The sequence below is a fragment of the Pseudophryne corroboree genome, chromosome 9 (genome assembly GCF_028390025.1).
Source record: "Pseudophryne corroboree isolate aPseCor3 chromosome 9, aPseCor3.hap2, whole genome shotgun sequence".
NCBI classification, from domain to species: Eukaryota; Metazoa; Chordata; class Amphibia; order Anura; family Myobatrachidae; genus Pseudophryne; species Pseudophryne corroboree.
Genome location: NC_086452.1, coordinates 173012428 through 173035283, shown reverse-complemented (window position 1 = coordinate 173035283; position 22856 = coordinate 173012428).

The window sequence follows — 22856 nt, the reverse complement described above, 5'->3', positions numbered from 1 at the left end:
AAAACTAACTGACATAGACACCACTTACTGACACACACACACACACACACACACACACACACACACACACACACACACACACACACAATGCAAAATATACTGACAAAAATACTACTTACTGACACACAAACACAACACAAAACTTACTGACACAGACACCATGCAAAATGTACTGACACAAACACTACTTACTGACAGACACTTCTTACTGACACCAGTGCTGCACACAGAATTTTTTTCTCAGTGGTACTGTGCCTGCGCGCCGTGGGCATGGTCACATGCCATTAAGGGATGTGACCATGTGACACTAGGTGGAGTGGTTATATACTATGTGAATCCATGGCACAGACACCGCCTGTCCCTGCGGACTACAGAGACAAGGACAGCAGGATGTGACACTGGTTATAGAATAAAAAATATTATATATAAGATGTGTACCCAGCACTCATCATTCCTCATAATGTGAATATTTGCTCCAGTTCCCTCCTTCGGTTTTTCAAGCTGTGGACAGAGTACAATGAGGCAGCACTCCCAAGTCTTGCTGGTGCAGTAAGATTTATTAAGTAAGATTCTGGATCAATAAATCTTACTGCACCAGCAAAACTCGGGAGTATCGCCTCATTGTACTTGTGAGGAGGGGTCCCGACCATTAGAGTTACTCACCGGGGTGTAGTAAGAGTTGCCGGCGGCCGGGTCCCCCGCGGCCAGCATACCGGCGCCGGGATCCCGACCGCCGGCTTCCCGACAGCAGGGCGAGCGCAAATGAGCCCCTTGAGGGCTCGCTGTGCTTGCCATGCTGCGGGCACGGTGGCGTGCGTAAGCGCCATGCTATCCTCCCTCCAAAGGGGTCGTGGACCCCCAAGAGGGAGAAAAGGTGTCGGTATGCCGGTTGTCGGGATTCCGGCGCCGGTATACTGTGAGCCGGGATCCCAACAACTGGTATACTGAATACCACCCACACACCGCTGGCCCGGCACCCCACCGTCACTTTTTCTCTGCCAGTCTGCCAGGTGCGGGAGGGTGATGACATCACTTTCATGCTCGCAGCAGTCCTTTTCCTGGAAAAGGAAGAAGGTGCTTGCGGCGCCTCCGAGCAAGATCTAAGAGGTTGGTGGTGGTGTTTTACAGTGTGGCGGGGGTATGGCATACTGGCGGACACATTCTTAATGGTACGCCGTACCGGAGCGTACCGCCACACTTGCAGGACTGACTGACACACACACACAACGCAAAACATACTGACACACACGGCACAACACAAAACTTACACAGACACCACTTACTGACAGACACTACTTACTGACACACACACACACACACACACACACACACAATGCAAAACTTACTGACACAGACACAATACAAAACTTACTGACACTGACACTACTTACTGACACATACACAACGCAAAACCTACTGACACTGACACTACTTACTGACAGACACTACTTACTCAGTGACACACACACACACCCCTCAAAACTTACTGACATAGACACCACTTACATAGGAGACCTCAGGGTCTGGTGTGGGCTGCTATTCACATGGTTTTGCATGCCCTCTCAGCTCTGACATCCAGGGACCCAGCTCTCCTAGAAGACAGCAGCCTCCTGTCAAGACCCTTCCCCTCTTTCATGAGGCATGTTATTGTTGGGAAGCTGCAGCAGGAAAGGTAAGCTGCAGCAAAAGCATTTATGTTTTGATGGACAAGGGAGCGGGGCTTCGGACGTACACGAGGGCGGAGCCTCGGAGCTATCTCCGAGGCTCCGCCCCCATGCCCGTCCGAAGCCCCGCCCCCTCGCCCATCAAAACATAAATGCTTTTGCTGCAGCTTACCTTTCCTGCTGCAGCTTCCCAACAATAACATGCCTCATGCAAGAGGGGAAGGTTTTTGACAGGAGGCTGCTGTCTCGGAGCTATTTCCGAGGCTCCGCCCCCGTGCCCGTCCGAAGCCCCGCCCCCTTGCAACACGAAGAGGTCAGGGCACAGGTTACCCAGTTTGGGGTGGGGGTGAATGTGCAGCCGGAGGTGAGGGATCTGCTGTATGTGCTGACAGGAAATGTTTTTTTTCCTGTCAGCACTGGCTACTACCTGCACTGCAGGGAGGTCTGTGGGCCTATTTTCAATGGGGGGCTTGGAGCTGCAGCTCCATCCGCCCCATTGTTAATCCGGCCATGCCCACATACAGTGCATCCATAAAGTATTCACATCGCTTCACTTTTTCCACATTTTGTTATGTTACAGCCTTATTCCAAAATGGAATAAGTTAATTTTTCCCTCAAAATTCTACACACAATACGCCATAATGACTACGTGAAAAAAGTTATTTTTAGATTTTTGCAAATTTATTAAAAATAAAAAACTAAGAAATCACATGTACATAAGTATTTACAGCCTTTGTCATGAAGTTCTAAATTGAGCTCAGGTGCAAGTTGATTGGCCATGATTTGGGCACAGACCTGTCTATATAAGGTCCCACACTTGACAGTGCATGTCTGAGCATAAACCAAGCATGAAGTCAAAGGAATTGTCTGTAGACCTCCGAGACAGGATTGTCTCGAGGCACAAATCTGGGAAAGGGTACAGAAAAATATCTGCTGCTTTGAAGATCACAATGAGCAAAGTGGCCTCCATCATCTGTAAATGGAACAAGTTCAGAACCACCAGGACTCTTTCTAGAGCTGGCCGGCCATCTGAACTGAGCGATCGCTGGAGAAGGGCCCTAGTCAGGGAAGTGACCAAGAATTCGATGGTCACTCTGTCAGAGCTACAGCATTCCTCTGTGGAGAGAGGAGAACCTACCAGAAGGACAACCATCTTTGCAGCAATCCACCACTCAGGCCTGTATGGTAGTGTGGCCAGACGGAAGATACTTCTTAGTAAAAAGCACATGGCAGCCCACCTGGAGTTTGCAAAAATACACCTGAAGGACTCTCAGACCATGAGAAACAAAATTCTCTGGTCTGATGAGACAAAGATTGAACTTTTTGGCGTGAATGCCAGGCGTCATGTTTGGAGGAAATCAGGCACCACTCATCACCAGGCCAATACCATCCCTACAGTGAAGCATGGTGGTGGCAGCATCATGCTGTAGGGATGTTTTTTAGCGGCAGGAACTGGGAGACTAGTCAGGATAGAGGGAAAGATGAATGCAGCAATGTACAGAGACATCCTGGATGAAAATCTGCTTCAGAGTGCTCTTGACCTCAGACTGAGGCGATGGTTCATCTTTCAGCAGGACAACGACCATAAGCACATAGCCAAGATATCAGAGGAGTGGCTTCAGGACAACTCTGTGAATGTCCTTGAGTGGCCCAGCCAGAGCCCAGACTTGAATCCGATTAAACATCTCCGGAGAGATCTGCTGTGCACTGACGCTTCGCATCCAACCTGATGGAGCTTGAGAGGTGCTGCAAAGAGGAATAGGCGAAACTGCCCAAAGACAGGTGTGCCAAGACTTGCGGCTGTAATTACTTGCAAAAGTGCATCAACAAAGTATTGAGCAAAGGCTGTGAATATTTATGTACATGTGATTTCTTGGTTTTTTATTTTTAATAAATTTGCAAAAAAAAACAACTTTTTTCATGTTATCATTATGGGGTATTGTGTGTAGAATTTTGAGGGGGAAAATGAATTTATTCCAGTTTGGAAAAAGGCCGCAACATAGCAAAATGTGGAAAAATGAAGCTCTGCAAATACTTTCTTGATGCACTGTAAATCATTACTATTTATTTATATAAGGTGTAACTAAACAAGTCTTCTTTTTCTTGCTACAGATCACAAAAAAACACTGATGGTTACAGGTGTAGCATCAATCTACAATTCCAAAGCAGTAATATTAGGTTTATACAATCAGTGTTTCCTAAGAAAATCAGCATTTGCACATTTTGATTCATTGGGGTCAATTTAACTGTGTGAGATGTTCTCACCCTCAAGAGTAAGTGTGGCTATATGCTGCACTCGTGGTACAGCCGGATTCACATGTTTTTTTTTACAGCCCCTTAGGTCTATGTACACAAATATGTGTATAAGGGATAAAACTGGGCCGAGGGGAGTTTTGCGGCCAATGCCAGCATTTATATGCTGTTACAAGGGTAACTCGCCCCTTTCACCCCTATTTGAATTTACCCCATTACATTAATTTGCACTACCATGCATAAAATGCTTAGGAATCATGTGAGTAGGACAACAAGGTACACCATTTATACATGCAACCACATCAAAGACAGGTCACTTAACTGTATAACCCAAGACTGGAAAGCACAGCAATTCAGTAGTTACCAGAAGAGGTGAATTAGCAGAAACCAAGAGCAGATTAGTTATGGAAAATGGTTGAACCAAGGTCAAAGTTCTAAGGTAATGATAGTTCAGGTATGCAGTACCGATAATTCTGGTGGTTATTTGCAGACCTCCACACTGTTGGATGGGAGGCAGTTAGTTAACAGAATATGGTTTTGATTTCTTTTTATATTTAAGAATGATTCTAATAGGGTTCTAATGGCTTTAGTTTATTCCCTTTTATATATTTAATAAATGCACTTTACCAGTGTTAGTATCATTCTTAGGGAATTACAGGTAGAGGCATATTGTCCATAGCCCCCACAGGGAAGATCCCCTGTGGGCCGACGTGCTTGTGGGGCCTGTTTTGGTTGATGACATGTGGCCCCATTTATAGTCATAATTAATAAGTGCAAAATAATTTGCATATATGAAAATTACTTTGCCACTTAGACTGTAGTTGGCATATGGTTAGTGTAATAAGCAAAAAAAAATATTTTTTGAAAGAATTGTAGTTTCCTGAATTCTCCTTGATGCTAGACATGCCCACTCTCTGGCAAGTCTTGGGTTATGGGGTGGGTGTGCTGTTGCCATGGCCATGGCTACATGCCACAACTTACACCCCTGGTGCTGCCCATGTGAGGCCACTTCTACAAATATATCCAGGGCCACTTTTCATTCCCAATCTGCCCCTGATTACATGTATATTACAATCAACAGAGGAATTTACGCGGTACAGTCTTGTAAATGCAATATAAATGTTGTATGTTATTCCATTACCTGACAGAACTTTAACAATTATAAATGGAGCTTCTTTGATTTCAAATGTCAAAAGAAAGATGGTAAAAACAATGCAAAATAAAACTAAATAGACCACTTTTACTTCAAAGATGCTATTACAGATACAACTGTCCATACTTGCCTACTTTGGAAAAAGCATTTCAGGGAGATTGTGAAAGTAACACCTATCAGCGCGTACGTGTACTGCTACATCCGAGAGGCGTGTTATGAAAATTAGTAGTAAGTTAGTAAGATCTACTTATTGAAGAAAATACCCTGATATTTTGCAGGGTTTGTTAGTGTATTATGTTATACAAGAGGTTCCATATACTGTAAGTGGCCATCGGAAACCTTATTTAAAATGCATGTACTGTAGCCATAGGGTTCATTGTGCCTTATAACCAATGCAGAGAAATAACACTGATGATCAAATTTGAATGTATATATCTCTGATTTATTCCCCCCCCCCCCCCCCAAAGAATGTAACAGTTGCATAATGGGGATAAGGTTCAGTCAGGGAGATTGCTGGTCAATTCAGGGAGTCAGGGAGATTGCTACTATCTCAGGGAGTTTCCTGCAGAATGAGGGAGAGTAGGCAACTATGCAACTGTGGCCTTAAGATAAATGTAGTTCACCCTCTGGTAGTGAGAAGAAGGCCCAATGGTCACCTGATCACTTCCATGGACCTGTCACCATTATTACACTGAGGCTGAACATTAAGACCAATGAACAGACAGGGAGGGCAGCTGCTCTCTAACAGTTAGTTCAAACAGATACATAACAGGCAGATCCTGCCCTCTGCTGACAGCTATAAAAAACAACAACAGTTAAATACTGTAAATGCTCCTACAGTAAAATGGATACAAAAAGTAAATTTTTGTCTAAAGACATGTTTATGGAGTCCAAAACACAGATTAGTATAGTAAATGTTTTTTGAAATTATAATGAACATTAAGTTATGAGACTTCAGTAGAGGTTTTATATACTTAAAACGTGAAAATTGTCCGGTTTATTGGGGGAGAAGAAAAGTCACTAGACCTCTAGCAAAAATTATATTGGACACACAGTACTCACTGAGAATCACATTACGCAATAACAATGGCGCTTAGCCTGTGCCTGCATAGAGTCCTGGACCCTGGTACTTTAAAGGAGTGTGGTCAGTCAGTTGCATGTGGTCATGGCTTGTCATACATCTCCATTGAGAGGCTATGCTACCAACTAGAGCTGGATTTAGGCTTTGGGGGACCTGGGGCACATAAAACTTGTTGGCAGAGTGTACTGGGATATCTGGCGCAGTGACGAAAGTCCACACACTTAGTGACTTAAACAGTAATGCAGGTTTATTTAGTGAACACAGGTGACTCAGGTGTAACACTGATAGCTGTAATCAGAGCCCATATATCACACAAGGTAACAGCATTAGGTAGTGGTACTTATCAGGAGATGTCTCTGGTGGTGAAGCATGGAGGACTGCACAGCCGTGCAGTCTGACTCCCACTGTAGAGAAGATGATGCATGCACTGGAAACGCTGTGAGTCTCTGTAGCTGAGATCTTTTCCCAGTCTCAGCTCTGCACACTTGTACACCAGGACTCTGTCTCTCAGTCTTTGTGTGTGTCACACTCTCCTCACTTTCTCTGAGATGGAGGAACAGGAACTTACATCATATAACTCCGCCTCTGAGTGACTCCTGGCACTAGAAGTCAACAATAGGGGATGCACCCATAGACTGATACACAGAAGGGGACAGGTACAGAGCGCACCATATCCTAACAAAACTAAGGTGCCCTAAAGAGCAACATTTAGGACACTGGGATCAGGTTCTTCTGCGCAAGTCTTCAGCGTGTACATGAAAAGGGGGCATGGTCATACATCACACCTGATTTCATGTCACTCAGGGTGCGTGTGCAATGCTTCCTCTTCAGCTGGGTTACCCCCTGCCTCACACACATAGCAGGTGAGATCATGCCTTTCCTAACTTTCCTGGACACTGCAGCCCACAGATATACACATGTATACAGTCACATACACACATACATACATAAAACCACACACTTATAACATACATACAGTCACACTCCTATACACATACATACTGTCACACTGCCACTAAAACATACATATACATCTACTATTTACCAGACTTCAGTGTAATCATCATAACAGGATTTATGAAGGTGTTCTCTTCTTAACTGGTGGAACATAATTAATATTTCTGCCCCTAATTTTTCCAACATCCTCTAATCATCTAGGACTGCTGCAGAACCTATGGCCGCCATGTAACTAGGCTCACTGCCTCACTGACGTTGTTGATCAGCAAATAAAATAATGTACTATCTTTTCTAAATTCTGGTACAATTTCTAATTGTAACCTACCCTAAGGCAACCTATTCTTTGGATTTATTGCCCTTACACGAAAGGGGTAATTCAAACCTGATCGCTAGGGTGCTTTTTTTGCATCCCTGCGATCAGGTAGTCGCCGCCTACAGGGGGAGAGGGAATTCGCTGTGCAGGTGTGCGATCGCATGTGCAAGAGAGCTGCACAAACAGAAGTTTGTGCAGTTTCTGTACAGCCCAGCACTTACTTAGCCGCTGCGATGATCGGGGCCGGAGCTGACGTCACAAATCCTCCCACAAAACGCTGAGTCCCTCCTGCGTTTTTCCGGACACTCCCTGAAAACAGTCAGTTGCCGCCCACCAACGTCCTCTTCCTGTCAATCTTCTTGCGATCGTGGGTGAGATCAGATTTTTCGTACCTCCCCGTCGCTGCGGACCGTTGCGCCTGCACATTGCGGTGCATACACGTGCGCAGTTCAGACCTGATCACCAGCTGTGCGAAAATGCAGCTTAGCGATCAGGTCTGAATTAGCCCCTAAGTACGCTGTCCTAAATAGTACAGTACATACTCCATCGTCATCATTTCAGCCTGCATTGGCTGATACAGTATATCGGGTGTAGTATGTTATGCCGGCGGTCGGGATCCCGGCGGTCAGCATACCGGCGCCGGAATCCCGACCGCCGGCATACCGACAGCTGGGCGAGTGTAAATTAGCCCCCTGCGGGCTCACTGCGCTCTCCACGCTGCGGGCACGGTGGCGCACTACGCTATCTATTCTCCCTCCAGGGGGGTTGTGGACCCCCAAGAGGGAGAAAAGCTGTCGATATGCCGGCATGCTGGTCGTCCTGAGCCCGGCTGCCGGCAAACTGAAGACCACCCAGTATATCAATGCTGGTAGCAGACCCCCTGCCAAGAGCAGTAAGTACATTTACATTACCTGTGTACTCTTTATTTTTCCCTACTGTCATCTCTTCTGGTGGAGAAAACACTTTGGTACCTGATATTAGCTCAACTACAGAATATGTAGGGAAGATTAAACTGTAAAAAATGTTCTTGTAAGTTAATACAATTTTATTAAGCTTTACTTTTTCCACAAGTGAAAAAATTAGCTTTCAAATGTAATTTCTGAATACTGAGTTGTTCTCATCCAAACTCATTTCACACCTACATATAAACATACTAGATGATTCATCGCGCCCTACGGGCGCTCTTCACACTGTTGCAAGGGGCTACGCCCCTTTAACCCTTGCACGCCCTTGTGGCGTGCAATATTTTTATTATATGGAGTACTGTATTACCTCCAATTATAATTTTGTGAGTGGTTAAATATTGCACGGACAAAAGGTGTGGGGTGGTTAAGGGGCCGTAGCCCCTTGCGATGGTGTGAACAACGCACGCAGGGCACAATTAATCACCTTGTAGGTGCTGTGGTTGCAGGTGGGGGAGGGGAGGGAGCAGGGTTGCCGCAGGTGGGGGAGGGGCAGTTGCAGAGGGGGTGCGGATAGGGTCCAAAGGTGCTGCAGGTGGGGGAGGGGCGGGTGCAGAGGGGGCGTGGTTGGTGTCGTGTGTGGGGGAGGGGCGGGGGTGCCGCGGGTGGGGAAGAGGCGGGTGCAGGGGTGCTGCAAGTGGGGTAGGGGGTTGGGAGGCACATCGGGTGGGGGAGGAGCGGAGTTGACGCGGGTGGAGGAGTGGCAGGTACGTGGGTTCTGCGGATGGGGTACATCGGTGCTGCGGGTGGTGGAGTGCGTGTGCGGAGGTATCATGGTTTGGGTAGGGGATCTGGAGGCGGCATGGGTAGAGGAGGGGTGGATGCGGGGGTGCAGCAAATGGGGATGGGGGTCCGGTGATGCTGCGGGCAGGGGCAAGGCGGGTGCAGGGGCGCCGTGGGTGGAGGAGGTGCAGGGGTGCCAACAGGATGCGTTAAGCCAGATACCACAGTGGTAGAAGTTAGTACATCCCGCCCTGACTCCACCCAGCATTATGAGCTAATATACAGGAGATATTCAGTGACACATATAAACATACAGTCACACCCATACATAAAGTCACACACCTATGCACATGCATATATATATAGTCACACATATATACAGATACAGGGGTCTATTTACGAAGCCTTGAATGGAGATAAAGTAGATGGAGATAAAGTACCAGCTAATCAGCTCCTAACTGCCTTCTCACTGGCTGCATTTGAAAAATGTCAGGAGCTGATTGGCTGGCACTTTATCTCCATCCACTTTATCTCCATGCAAGGCTTAGTAAATAGACCCCAAAGTCACACACAAACACATATATATGCTTACATGGTAACACATACATACAGTGGCGTCACAAGGTAGGTGCGGCCCACACCCGGGTGTCATCCGCCGAGGGGTGACACCAAAGTGCCTGCTTCTGCTCAGTGACAGGAGCCAGGTGCTGCACTGTAACATTACGTGCAACAACCCGGCTCCTGTCACCGTGTAGGAGCATGCACTGCAGACACACCAGTCTCCGGGGGCAGGCCGCAACTCCCGGACCCCTGGAGTGATGAAAACGCGTGTCGGGGTGCTTAGCCACGCCCCCTCCCATGAAGCCACGTCCCTCCCACGGGTCGCCCCACGAAGTCACGCCCCCTGCCACACCAGGTACAAAAGAGGTGAGTGACGCCTCTGCATACATACGTACGTACGTACGTACGTACGTACGTACGTACGTACATACATACATACATACAGACAGTGCCCCCTCCCTGAGTACTTCTTACCTTATTAGCTGGCTGTCAAATACAAAACTCTGCATATGCATACCTCCCAACATGACCCTCTCCAGGAGGGACACAATGCTCTGTTTCTGGATTTTTTTCTTAATTTATGATTGCCGGCACCTGTGTTGAACAGGTTAGTGCATGCATGTCCAAACTGCGGCCCTCCAGCTGTTGTGAAACTACATATCCCACCATGCCCTGACACAGTTTTGCTGTCAGAGAATGCTAAAGCTGTGTCAGGGCATGCTGGGATGTGTAGTTTCTCAACAGCTGGAGGGCCACAGTTTGGACATGCCTGGGTTAGTGGATAAGAAAGTTGTTTCAGCACAGGTGATGGCAATCATACATTAAGAGGGAAGTTCAGGAGCAGAGCATTCTGTCCCTCCTGGAAAGGGTCATGTTGGGAGGTATGGGTATGGGGTCTATGTACTAAAGGGTAATTCAGATCTGATGGCAGCAGCAAATTTATTAGCTAATGCACAAGAGAATTAGATATGAATGGGTTATATTATTTCTGCGCAAGGTAAATACTGGCTGATTTATTTTTACACTGCAATTTAGATTTCAGTTTGAACACACCCCACCCATATCTAACTCTCTCTGCACATGTTATATCTGCCCCCCTGCAGTGCACATGGTTTTGGCCATTAGCTAACAAATTGGTGCAGCGATCAGATCTGAATAAGGGGCCCTACACATTTCACGATGCGCCGCCGAGGTGCCCGACGGCCGATACGGCCGACGAGCGACCCGGCGGCGGGGGGGGGGGCAGTGACGGGGGGAGTGAAGTTTCTTCACTCCCCCCGTCACGCGGCTGCATTGAAGTGCAGGCAAATATGGACGAGATCGTCCATATTGGCCTGCATGCACAGCCGACGGGAGACCAGCGATGAACGAGCGCGGGGCCGCGCATCGTTCATCGCTGGAGTCTCCACACTGAAAGATATGAACGAGTTCTCGTTCATTTATGAACGAGATCGTTCATATCTTGCAGAAAATCGGCCAGTGTGTAGGGCCTATAAGGCGACAGGCCCAAAGCTAACGTGGACGGAGATGAAAGTCCCGGCAAACCACTTCCTAACTGTCATGTTACAGGCTGAGTTTGCAAAAATGACAGTTTGGAGCTGGTTGACTGGTAGTTTATGTTGGTCCACTTTATCTCTGTCCAAAGCTTGGTAAATAGACCCCCTGCAGCAGATCCTCTAGCTTCCTCTCCTCTCACCCAGGCATGCATTGCTGATGACATCACAGTGCCGTGCAGCACTGCCCCCTGCTCGGACTCCACCTGCCTCTCCTCTTCTGTAGATTGCAGTTCAGTTCCTGCTACACACTACAGCTATCATCAAAGTATGGGTTGACCCCTAAGAGAGGAGGGCACGGGGGAAGTACCCCCTGTGTGCCCCCTTCCCCCCTTAATCAAGCCCTGCTGCCAACAAGTGATAGCATAGCATTACTCTGAAGTGGGCGTGGTTACACTATATTAGGGGAGTGACTATGCCTCCTAGTCTGGACCATGCCTGGATAGACACCCTTCTTGTCTCCCGTCAGAGTTTCCCTGACACCCACATTGAACAGATAGATTGACAGGCAAATTGTATAGATCCTATTTCAGGTTCCATTGAGCAGATACAGAGCTTTTATGTTCTCTTAACACTTTGATATGTCACATACTAGACAGTAAGTTAGTAAAACCGATTCTTTGGAAGAAAAATAGTTAATTTACATACTTTAAATATCCAGCAAAACTATGAGTTGTTAAGTAAAAGTTATATATCATCAATAATGCAGCTGGGTGCTTTAATTGTGTAACAATGAGCATAATAACATTGGGTTAAAAGGGCATAGTGGCTGATGTTTGCTTTCAATTCCAGTTTTACAGCCAAGATCTGCTGCACGCCGAAGCTATCTTTAAATGGATTCTAAAGTGCTATTTTGACTCCGTGAGATGAGAAATTACAAAGGCAAATTAATTTCATTATTTGAGAAACAAAGAAACCCCAAATGAAGGCTAAGAGATGTCAATGCTATTCAGGAGTTATGCATTTAAACATACTCTTATTCAGAATGAAAAGCCTATAAACTTATCAGTTACATTTAAAGTACAATTCCTATATAATGAGGAGGAAAAAAACATGGAACAACTATTCAAATGAAAATACTGCGCCGGTTGTGCCGCTGAGGTGTCTTTTGTTTTCTGCAATGAGCATATGTAATAGATTTAATAATTAATTTCCTATTGTTCTGCCTGCATAGACAAGGTTCAAGGCACTACCATTCGCTGCTTTTCACAGATATAAATTGTATAATTGCTTCTAATAAAGAAAAAAAAATGTCCCAGCACTTATTATCATCTTGTTTCTAAACAGCAAATTCCTAAAGTGGGAACACCTGTACCCTTTAGCAAAGTTAGTCAATCATTTGAAAAGATGAAGTTTTGTGTTTGTAGATAGTTCCGTACAAACCCTTTTGTGCACATGGATTATTGTACTCCTTTTTTTATACTTTTTAATGAAGACTTTACATTTGTCAAGGCCTGTCTGTAAATAAATGATAACATGAAGCAAATGTTGGATTTTGTCATTATTTCTTGTGCTCTTCAATTGCTCTGAAATTCATAACAGGGAGAAAAGCATTTATAGCATGAAAACAAAAGAGCCATGTTTTAAATGCAGACAATTAGGGCCTAGTCTTCTATTATGGTGATTTGGAAAGAAGTTAATGGATGATAATTGTCTTATTATTCATTGCCACGAGAAAAAAAAAAGTTTTCAGTTTTGATTGCTTGACTAATCATGAGCATTTTTTTTCTATCTAGATCAAGAGAGGAACATGATAAGGAACATATTTGCTGATCTAATTTAGATGTTGATTACCATCTGGTAAGGTCTGGGAGATTGGGCAGAATTAAAGGTGTTCCGTCATGTTAAACCCTTGTCTGACCTCTGCCTTTGTAATTATAACACTGGTTCTCTCTTCAGCTCAGATCAAGTGCAGGAGATCACTTGATGCATGCTGGGAAAGTTTGCAAACGTTGTGCGAGTGGGTTATGATTAGGAGGCAATGCAATCCTGAATAATGTAAAAGCAGACACAAATTGAATTGTCAAAATTAAATGTATTCCAAAGGCATATTCAGTTTTTACTGCCTGATTACAAAGCCTAGGCATATTCATCTCCCCATTTCACGTTTATTATGGAATCTCAGTAAATATCTTGAAATTGCACCATGTTAATCAACTGTGACCATGTGTGTTGTAGATATTAGCTAGTATTACTATTTATAAAAAGCCCCCTTTAATGCCAGTGTATATCAACATTAGGGAAATAGCTGAACAATTTTAATATATTGTATAACATTAATAATTAGTAACCATTCTTCTAATATAAAACCTGCTCCCCCAGTACCAGGAGTACATCAACAAGAGCTGTATTCTAGACATAATATAATTGCCATCAGGGCATTTAAAGATGCTAAAAAAAATCCTTTGCATTGTAACTATTATAGTAGCAGAGGGTATAGTAGATGGGTGGTCCACAGCTATTGAGGGCAAGGGAAGAGGTCTCTTTGGTTAAAACTCTATTTGTATATGTATTTTTTCATATACTGTATGGGTGAGACACAGGGGCTTTTACAAAATTTTCCTATAGGACCAACAAATGTCTAGTGTAAGACTCTGCTTACAAACGAATGACTCTTCACAACGGTTGGCTTAGTCAGATGGATTCTTTAATCATCACAAATGTTGTAATAGCACATTTGCATACATGAGATGGCTTCCTGACACTACAGTAGCTATGCCCCACCAGCCCTAGCTATCATCCGGCTGCTAGTCAGCTTCGGAAGTCCCACCCACTGGAACCCACAATCCTTTTATCCTTCACACACTCCAGACCAACCACACCCATGTAATGCAGTTGTGTGTTAAACCTATCCTGTAGAAGACAACAGGATCCTTTAACCTTCTCTTCTCTTTGTCCTACGGAGCGAGTCCTGTTCTGGACATTAGAACATGGCATATACACTTCAGCTTAACTTTGCAATATTTGGCAAAGTGGACTCTACCTGCAAAAGATTTCCCTTTTCCCTACATTAATGCCAACAACGCCTGTAACTGAATTAGGACAGGCACCCAGAACAGCAGTGGACTACCCATGAACGAGGACATGATTAAACAAACAGAAAAAACAGAGTCATAGGTGCCCCAAAGAACAATCTACTGGTTCCTACCAATCCTATGGAAGTACACCAGTTCTCTACACTCAAAGCACCCTTCTGGGGTCACCATGCGGTTCCACTATTTAGTGCTGGTTTTGGCCTGAGCTTCAGTCTGACTACTTCCTCTGCCAACCGGGCCATATCCTCCAGGGTGTAATACCAGCTCTCCAAATGACTGAGGATCGGTCTGTAGACCCATATTTGGAATCCGCAGTTGCCAGTTGGAGGGAGGATGCAAGCAAGGGTGAAGCGACTTGAAGTGTAGAGGAAACCACTCATACAGAGAAAATGGCAGACAGTGAAACAGGGAAGTTAAGGACAGTTGGTGCATTATAGGGACATGGCATTAGAGTGGTGCTGGAGCTTTAGGACCTCATCGGGCAGTCTGTTTCAGACAGCTGAGAAAGGGTGGTTTGTATGGCAGGAACCCACCAGAGACTTACAAGCTGATAGTGAAACCCTGAGCCAAGTTACAGCTGCACATAGAGTTAAGCTGCAGAAAGGGAGACTACTGAGACTTGTGGTCCTATTCAGAGAGTAAAGCTGAGATTCCAACTGGAGTATCTATCTTTCTGGAGGGGAAGCCGGGTTTCTCAATAGATTGAGTGAGAGACAACCATTTGTTCTTACACACAAGCATTTGTTCTTAAACACGGTACAATTGGTATAGAGATATTTCTGTCATATATGGGGTCTATGTACCAAAAACACACTTGTCGTACAGTAAATACAACTCCTGCTTCACCTGCTACCATTGCGAAGTAGGAGCCAGCTACCACGCTGTCAACTAATAATTGCCCCACTGAGGGTGAATGAAAAGTTACCCCCTCGGCTGTGATTGCGTAGACACTTTCTGCATTCTATGTGCTTGCACCTCATAAACCATTAGGTTAAAGACCACCTTCTATGTCCGCCCAGCCTACTTACCCCAATGATTCCAGTCTGGACTGCGCCCCACTGCCATCTTGAATGGCGGTCCTGTGTTCCTGCCTCCTTTCCCTGCTGCCGTGCTTTGCGTGTTCACAGTGGAATCACATGCACAGCTCTTAAAGAGTTGTTATTTGTTTTTTTAAGCAACTGAACAACTTTATTTAACAAAAAAAAATATCCAACAACAATGGGGACCTGGACACGACTCAATACTGTCAAAAATGTACTGTAGATAATGACAGCACTATGAAGCATACACAGGCAGGGTTGGACTGACCCACAGGGGTACAGGGGAAACCACCGGTGGATCCTACTGCCTGGGGGCCCACCCCCTCCTCTAGGGATCAGGTTCCAGACTGTACTGTTACTAATCTAGAACATTATCATGCATGCACTACAGTATTTACTGTATATATTTATCTAGGGGACCAACACTTGCAAAATGGTTAGGCAAACCAATGTGGCGGCTGGGCACACTCCCTCTAGAGTCTAGCCACACCCCTAAACATGGGCCCCATCTATTGTATCCCCCCGGTGGACCCTACATGCCCCAGTCCGACACTGTACACAGGACATAACAACAGGGCGCAGGAAAGAAAATAAAACCCTGAAAATCCTTTAGTACATATTGAAACACGATTTTAACTGTCTGTGTTCCTGGGCAGTGACAGGGAGGTCGCTAAGCGGATGTGTGGAGGTAGTCACATTATGGGCATGTTATCTGAGTATCGCTGATAGTAGTTGTGTGCAAAGCCGCAGAAACATTCTTATAGGAGACTAGGGGGACATTTACTAAGCAGGGATAAGAGTGTAGAAATGAGCCAGTGGAGAAGTTGCCCCATCAACCAATCAGCAGCTCTGTATAATTTTATAGTATGCAAATTATAGATGTTACTTCAGTGCTGATTGGTCGCAATGGGCACTTCTCCACTGACTCCCTTCTCCGCTCTTATCACTGCTTAGTAACTGTCCCCCTAAAGGGCCTAATTCAGACCTCGTCACTGCAACGGCAGCAATTGCAGGCTGAAGCCCTATGTGGGGTGCGCACAGACAGCGGCCGCACTGCGCGCGTGAACACAGTAAGATGCAAAAGAATCTCTCTGGTGCGATCGCGTCTGCCTGATTGATAGGCAGAGGCGGTCGCGGGGCGGGAGGGGCCGTGCCGGCTGCGTTGGGGTGGAGGCGAGGTTCAGACAAAGCAGGTGTGTACTTTGCTCAGGCGGGTCGCGGCGGCTGCGTGATGTCACACACAGCCACTGTGACCAAAAACATGCGGGGCGGAGTAGCCCTGTGCTGGGCGTCCCCCTGCATGTGAGAGTTTTTGATCGTAGATGTGCGTTATTACAAATGCATAATATCAACGTTTCGGGGTCTCCTCCTTCATCAGGACTTCATGTGATGAAGGGGGACACAAAATGTTGTTATTAAACACCAGTTTGTTTACCGTTCGTCAGTATTGGAGTGCCATTCCCATCGTTAGTTTTTTATTTTATATATATATATATATTGGTTATGGTATAATAGAATGACAGTAAAAATATGTTAACAGTGTCTAGGTCGACATCAATAGCTCGACATGCACAAGGTTGACATGTGAAAAAGGTTGACACAGTGAAAAGGTTGCCATGAGTTTTCATCTTTTTTTTTTTACGCCAAATTTTGATTTCCAGCACATGGAGCCCAATTAGTGTACCGTGTCCCCTCACATACTGTAGCTTGCTTTGCTTGCCATGCTTCGGGCGACTATTCGAACCTGTCAACCTTTTGACCATGTCAACTATATGCATGTTGACGTATTGACTGTCGACCTTTTAATTGTCAACCTATAATCCAGATACCATCCAGTTTCTCCCCTGTTGTCCCTTCTTCCTCTCACCTTACAAGCCATGCAGTTCTTCTTATTCTCTGTGGACTGCAGCAGCTCCATCTACTCTGATCTCCCATAGGGGGTCATTCCGAGTTGTTCCCTCGCTGTCGTTTTTAGCAGAATTGCGATCATGCTAAAAACCGGCAGTTCTGCGCATGCGTATGGGCCGCAGGGCGCACGCGCTAAGTACTTTCACACAAAGCTATGTAATTTTACATAGGGCAGAGCGACGCTTTTCAGTCACTCTGCTGATCGGTGAGTGATTGACAGGAAGTGGGTGTTTCTGGGCGGAAACTGAGCGTTTTCCGGGAGTGTGCTAAAAAAAGCAGGCGTGCCAGCCAAAAACGCAGGAGTGGCTGGGGAAACGGGGTGACGTCAAACCACGAACCAAACAGTCTGCAGTGATTGCAATCTAGGAGTAGGTCTGGAGCTACTCAGAAACTGCAGGGAAATATTTAATAGCAGAACTGCTAATCTTTCATTAGCACTTCTGCTAAGCTAAGATACACTCCCAGAGGGCGGCGGCCTAGTGTGTGCACTGCTGCTAAAAGCAGCTAGCGAGCGATCAACTCGGAATGAGGGCCATAGTGCATTCAGCAGCAACGCACAGTCCCACGCAGATCCCACCTCCCCCAATTGGCCTCCAACCACCCCTCTCCTGCTCCACAGCTGAAAGTAAAAAGGACCTAACTGGGTCAACAGCCCAGGAAGCTTGTAATGGGAGAAAAATTCTAATAAATCAAGAAATATAATATATATTATTATTGTATTATTAATATGTTATATCTTTCATATCTTGCTGAATATTTTGTTGTTAACATTCAAAACCTTAATTATGATAGATTTCATTTCAATAGAATCAGCTCCATTACATTCAGTACTGTATGTTTGTGCTTTAGGGGATACGGTCATTAGGTCGACACCACTTAAGTCGACAGTCATTAGGTCGACCCCTATAGGTCAACATTGTCATTAGGTCGACAGGGCCACTAGGTCGACATGGTCATTAGTTCAACATGTGCTAGGTCGACAAGTAAAAGGGTCGACATGAGTTTTTCAAATGTTTTAAATTTTTTTGGAATTTTTCAAACTTTACGATCCACATGGACTACGAATGGGAACAGTAACCTGTGCAGAGCGCAGCGGTAGCGGAGCGCGGCACCTTGCCTGAGGCATGTCGAGCGAAGAAAACAACACCAAAAAAAAACGCATGTAGATCTTTCGACCTGTCAACCTAGTACACGTCGACCTAATGACCATGTCGACCTAGTGACCCTGTCGACCTAATGCATATCGACCTAATGACTGTCGACCTAAGTTGTGTCAACCCAACGACCCATACCCATGCTTCAGATCATGGTTTTCATGTTTACATCTATGATTTAAATATCTTTACATTCTGCCAGGATGCTGCTGTTCACTGTTAGTAAGAAGAACATCACGTTCAGTTATAATTAGAGATGATAAAAGTTTAAAACAAGCATAGAAGTTAAACACTTAGTACTAGAGAAACCTTAAACAAAGCTTTACTGCACGTGCTCAGGCCCCATGCGCATGCTTCCAAGAGCAGCTTAGGCACCTTAGTAAGGGGGACTGGGATGTGGGCCCTCCACAATATTTTGCTACAGGTCACAGTGATGCCATGTTTCCCCATTTCCTGATGAGTTTAAATTAGCTCTGCACCACAAGGCAGAGATTTTTTTTTTGCCCAAGAAAGTGTAGTATTAAAATAATAATAAAACAATATTAGCACCCAGTACAGAATAATCAGCACATAAAACTCGTTTCTGTGGCTAAGTGATTAAGGGAAACATCAGTTAAGTTACATAAAGGACGAAGAAGAGGATGAAGCAAAAATAAGGAGGAGGATTCAGAATAAATGGAAGGAGGAGGAAGGATGAAGGAGGAAGATAAGGAGGAAGGATGAATAAGAAAAAGGAAGGAGGAGAAGGATGATGGGCAAGGATGGATGAGAAGGAAAAGGAACGAGGAGGAACAAAGAGGAAGGAGAAGAGTAGGAGAAGGGTAACTCCAATCTCCCAGCTCTCATTTTTTTTATGACTGGACCTCAGTGATCATCTTACATGTAACAGATGGTGGAAAAAATTACATGAAATTTAAGCAGAGAACAACAGGGGCTGAATTCACATACAGTACCTTCTATAGATAAGTAGATGTGTAGATATGTAAACCACCCTCAGGTATTATGTGTGTCCCTCTCATGGTGGAGAAAACTTTTCTAAAATGTAGCCTGAACACAGGCTGCAGTGCAGAGGCAGGGTATGTGACTGTGCATTAGTCTCTACATTATATGGTAATCACTCGGATGCTCTTTGGATTGTATGTTTTTTATTAGGATGCCATATGATTTGTATATTAGTCATTAAGATACTCCCTGTGTTATATATGTATCACTAGGTTGCTCTCTACATTGTATGGCAGTAATTTGAATGTTTTATTTTTTGTACGATTGCACTTGGTTACTCTTTTTACTGTATAGTGATCAATGGAATGGCCTCTGCATGCTATGGTGTCCATTAGGATGCTCTCTGTATTGCAGATAGATCACTAGGATGCTGTCTACATTGTGTGGTTTCACTAGGATGCATCTGTTTTGTATTTTGGATACTTTATTTTCTGCACTGTATGGTAATCACTGCTGGTGACTGGGAATTTCTTTGTATTGTGTAGAAGTTACTAGGATGCTGTCTGCATTGTACTGTATTTTGACCTCTTTATTTTAAGGAGGTAACTACAATGCTCCCTGTATTGTATGTTGGTGACTGGGATGATCTATATTGTATGGTGGTCACTGGATGCTCTCTGTGATGTATGGTGGTAAATGGGATGCACTTTGTGTTGTATGGAGGTTACTAATTAGCTCTCTGCATTGTATAGCGGTCAATAGAATGTTTTCTGTAATGAATAACTAGAATGTTTTCTGCTTTCAGTATGTTACCACAATGTCCTCTGCATTGTGTGGCCATCACTTGGATGCTTAATGTATTGTATAGCAGTCATTGTGATGTTTACTATATTTTATGGTTGTCACTGGGTTGCAGTCTGTATTATATGCTAGTATGATCTGTATTCTATGGAATTGTTAAAATACTGTTTTTGTTGTATATAAGTGCCTAGAATATTCTCTGTATTGTATGTAGTTCACCAGGAAGCTGTTGGTATTGTATATTGGTTTCTAGATGTTCTTTATGTTGTATGTCATTAAGATGCTCTCTGTGTTCTATATTTATTGCTAGTACAGAGCAAATAATTAGGCAAAACAGTATAGATACCTGATTTGTCTTACTTACAAATCATTTTGCATGATCGAATGGGATAGTTTTGTTTGATTATGATGGTAATATATACAAATTGTTTATAGATTTATTTAGAAGTATGCGTTTATTATGTCTGTCAGCAGCTCCTGGCCCCCAAAACATAAATAAAGCAATAGTTAAACTTCATCTTTGTGGTAAGGGCATGCCCAACACCATGACCTAAAGCAGCGGTGGCCACCCCTAACCTAAAGCTTTGGGTAGATGTAGGCAAAGGCAATGTGACTTTTTCTTTTTACACTACTAGAGAAAATGAAGAACCAATGGGGATTGAAAATGGATCAGACCTCAGTAAGAATGATGCATCTTACAGTAACCTACATTTTTGTTGGTTCTGTCTACAGTTGATTTGGCCCCATCTATATGTGTAATGTGAACCAAGTCTAATTTACCCAAAAAGATTGACATGGGGATTCTAGTGGCAGAAGCTGGTGCCTGTATGCAGTAATTAGTGAGCTACCCATAAGTAAGTATGAAATAAGGTGAGAATACTTTATTAAGGATAAGCATCACAAATATGGATATTGGCCCTCATTCCGAGTTGTTCGCTCTGTAATTTTCTTCGCATCGCAGCAATTTTCCGCTAATTGCGCATGCGCAATGTTCGCACTGCGACTGCGCCGAGTAAATTTGCTATGCAGTTAGGTATTTTACTCACGGCATTACGAGGTTTTTTCTTCGTTCTGGTGATCGTAATGTGATTGACAGGAAGTGGGTGTTTCTGGGCGGAAACTGGCCGTTTTATGGGTGTGTGTGAAAAAACGCTGCCGTTTCTGGGAAAAACACGGGAGTATCTGAAGAAACGGGGGAGTGTCTGGGCGAACGCTGGGTGTGTTTGTGACGTCAAACCAGGAACGAAACTGACTGAACTGATCGCAGTTGCCGAGTAAGTGTGGAGCTACTCAGAAACTGCTAAGAACTGTCTATTCGCAATTCTGCTAATCTTTCGTTCGCAATTTTACTATGCTAAGATTCACTCCCAGTAGGCGGCGGCTTAGCGTGTGCAAAGCTGCTAAAAGCAGCTTGCGAGCGAACAACTCGGAATGAGGGCCCTTATGTTAGGTTGTGCACGATATGTCAACAGCTATAACACTGACATCCATCGTGTCGATATGAGAATGCTGACATGGTCATAATTCCAATTCTGATTTGTATGCAAAATCCTACGCAGCTGCGATTTTTAAGCCTACTGAGCAGCTGAGTCATCGCATGGTCCTCAGTAACTGTGTACACATATGCAGCATCCACGCAGAAATGAGTAACATCAAATCTCCGAGTGAATCTATGGTCATGCAGCAGGAGCAACACTTGCGCAATGTTTTCTGCATGCGCGATCACAGCTGGAGGCAGAAACATGCCCCCAAAATGGGCGCGTCTTGCCTGAGATTTTGCCATCACTCCCCGTTACCTCCTCTAAATGGTCCCCGCCTGTCAATAACTTTGTAATAAAATCCTCATTGTGAGCAGCATTGCAAAGGTACCTCGGTGCCAGGAGCGCTTTAAAGGGCCGCATACACTACAACGATTTTGCACGATTCTATGCGATTCCGACCTTTTGGGACAATATATCATATGAAAAGTGTCAAATCGTATGTGTTTTCAATCCAATCCAATCAGATGCGAGGTCTCATGAGTGTCGGATTGAATCCCCTAGATCGCTAGTGCTGCACGATTGGTTTATTGGAATCGCATGGAATCGGATGGAAAATGGTATTCTTTTTGTGCATGCGATGTATCGCACAAGTTTGACTGGCATTCTCCAGGACATTCCCATCAGCAGCAGCCCTCTAATCCAGCCCATCAGATATATCTTATGGTACAATTGTATGCCATACGATATATTGCATGTGATTTATCGCGGCTTGATCAATCGCATGTGATATACATGATGTGTTGTGATGTGTTTTACTCTTAGTGAACGCGCGGCACCGTGCTTAACATGGAGCATTCGCCACCTAGCGGTGAAACTGTGTATTACATGGCGTGGGACACAACGCATGCCATAACGTTATTACAACTCGCGATTCAGGACCCTAAATAGCATGCTATGAGCAACGATGTATGAGGATACATCTGTATCTTATGCAAAAATAGCACAAAAGTACAAAATCATATGGAATCACTCCCGGGAAGGTCAAGGGAAATCGCATCCGACTTCAGCCTCAGACATAGCGTTGTAGTGTATGGGGCTCTTAAGAGAGGAGGTACAAAGTACCAGCAGGAGGTGCAGGGCAGAAGTGGATAGTCAAACACAAGCTAGGATTGGTACACTTTTTTTTTTATCAGCTATCAGCAGGAGGATCAGAACAGAAATGGCTAATCAAACACATGCCAAGACTGGGACAGGAAAATAGGCAGGAAGAGATAG